The sequence below is a fragment of the Parambassis ranga genome, chromosome 5 (assembly GCF_900634625.1).
Source record: "Parambassis ranga chromosome 5, fParRan2.1, whole genome shotgun sequence".
Lineage (NCBI taxonomy): Eukaryota > Metazoa > Chordata > Actinopteri > Ambassidae > Parambassis > Parambassis ranga.
This window is the reverse complement of record NC_041026.1, coordinates 31,490,093-31,492,553: the sequence shown is the minus strand read 5'-3', so window position 1 is coordinate 31,492,553 and position 2,461 is coordinate 31,490,093. Positions and strand designations below refer to the sequence as shown.

The 2,461-nt window shown below is 40.9% G+C and overlaps 1 non-coding gene across 1 annotated transcript; it reads right to left on the bottom strand.

Annotated features, from left to right (window-relative positions):
• Window positions 1–1,985: 1,985 nt before the first annotated feature.
• Window positions 1,986–2,099, bottom strand: LOC114436935 (U5 spliceosomal RNA). Its single transcript, XR_003670822.1, has one exon. It is a non-coding gene; the product is annotated as a U5 spliceosomal RNA (small nuclear RNA).
• Window positions 2,100–2,461: the final 362 nt, after the last annotated feature.

The window sequence follows — 2,461 nt, the reverse complement described above, 5'->3', positions numbered from 1 at the left end:
GATTTAATGTTGTTCTCTCTCTGCATCTCCCTGTCTGAGTTGCTCACGCACTATCCCACGACACTCTCGCGAGACGTAAAATAGCACTGTGTTTGGGAGGAAAATATACACCATCTACAACGCACCGTCAAGTCAAAGTTCTGTAAGAAATTTGGAGAACAAGGGTTTTCGGGACATGATAAAGACACTTGAGCCTCATTACAACATACCAAGACGGCAGCATTTCACTGACAAGTGCGTGCCAGAGCTGTAAATAAATAATAAAGTAAAAGTTGAAGTCAAAGAACAGATGTCTAACACAGAACAACTGGCAATTACCACGGATGCCTCATGTGCAACTGATTCTTTTGTGACAATCACAGCGCACCACATCTGTTCCAGCTGGGAGTTGAGGAGTCACGTTTTACAAACTTATTACATGAGGGATGTCTTTTGAAATGTTATATTCTACATCAGTAGCTTATTGTCACTTGATCTGAGGCCAACGGACCTCCAAAAGTGTATTTCCTTCACCCTATTTAGTTGATTATTTGGCTTTAATTTGTGACAATAATGAACTTGAATATTGTTTGTTTTTCATTGTCAGAGGGGCTTTGTTCTTACAGTGCAATACACTAATAAACATGACATGTTTCTGAAGTCACACGTCAAAAGTTACAGATGTTCTCTAGTCTTTGGCAAATCTATTGGAAGGCAAGTAATGCTACATCTATAGTTCAGACTTGTTAATTCATAATGTAAATTGTACAAATTGTAAATCTTTATCTACTTTAAAGAAGAAATTGAATCGAAGCATATCGCATACGATCGTTCCATTTTAAAATGTATCGCTTCTAAATCGTATCATACTCCATTTATTGAGATACTTTTCGGATCGTCTTATATTGGAGAGATGCACACCCCTACTAATCAGCATTAACTTTGTAGTAGCAGGCAACTCTACAGGCGTTGCAGCAGCAATTCTACCTCAGAGTCTTTAGGTTGTTGTCATCCCCTCACTGGGGTTAATAGAGAAACAGCCGCCCAGTCTCTCCCAGAGAGTTTCTCTCTGGGATTAATACAGTATCTAAAATAAAAAAATAAAAATATACACTGTGTTGCATCAACACTAGTTACTTTTCATAAATGAAAACACACTCACTGGGCTCAGTCACTTTCAGGCGGGAGACTGTCCATTTATTGACCTGGAGAGATCACAACAAAATTAATAGTATGACACTGGAGATTGATAGACACCAGGAGCAGTGCCCCAGAACTCTCCAGTTGACATGTTAGAGTGCTTCATTTCATCACCCAGGAACTCATGTTAGTTGATCAGATCAGTCATCAACCAGGTCTAACAGAAGGGTGGACTGAGGTGCTACCGGATCTCAGTGCTGCTTTTGACACCGTAGATCACAGCATCTTACTACACAGATTAGAACATGAGAATAGAATTACAGGGACAGCACTAGGCTGGTTTAAATCATATTTATCTGACAGATTCCACTTAGTTTATGTTAATGTCTCCTCCTCACGTACAAGGCTTAATCACGGTGTTCCACAGGGTTCAGTGCTCGGACCGATCTGTTCACCCTCTGCATGCTCACCCAAGGAAATATCATTCAGAAGCACTTTCATTGTTATGCTGATGATACACAGCTGTATTTATCTATGAAGCCTAAAGAAACAGAGCCATTAGTCAGACTACAGACAGGTCTTAAGGACATAAAGGACTGGATGACCTCCTTTTTTTACTGTTAAACTCGGACAAAACTGAGGTACGGTAATTGTTTTTTGACCCAAACATCTCAAACCAGATTATCTGATAACATTTTCTCTCTGAATGTCATTATTAAGCAATTTCCCCCTTAGATTAATAAAGTATTTCTGATTCTGTTCTGTTCACATGTTCAGCAGTACAGATAAAAATGACAGATAGCACCTCTTTTGTGTGTAGACTATAAACAAAACCATGATCAACATTTTTCTTAAACCCATCAGAAACCCCACAGAGATGCAGGGCATCAAACATTGGAATAAACTCTTGCTGTTCCCCTCCACGGAAATCTTTATTAAAAGGGTAAAGATTTATACGATTTGAAGAGAAACAAGAGTGTTGTTGTTTCTGCTGCCATCAAAAGGTCAGCCATTTTGGAAACAAGTACCTCACCTATAGTTAGAATCAGTGCTGAGTCACGTCACCAAGATGGTGGCGCAGACACATGCGGCGGCTTCTCTCTCTCCCGATTCTTCGTTGTTTTCGTGTTCTATGTTGCATGTGTCGCAGTAAGTCATCGCCGTGTTTGTATGTCAGGAAGCGCACATACAGCCGTGAGCTACTGTTTAACATCAGCAAAAGTGTAATTGTGGAGTTAGACCCACTTGCACTTGCTGAAGAGCTACGGGACTGTGGACTACTCCGCCTGCCGTCACCTCTACCGGCCCCTGCAACACCATCTCCACCAGCTCCCTGCTGCCC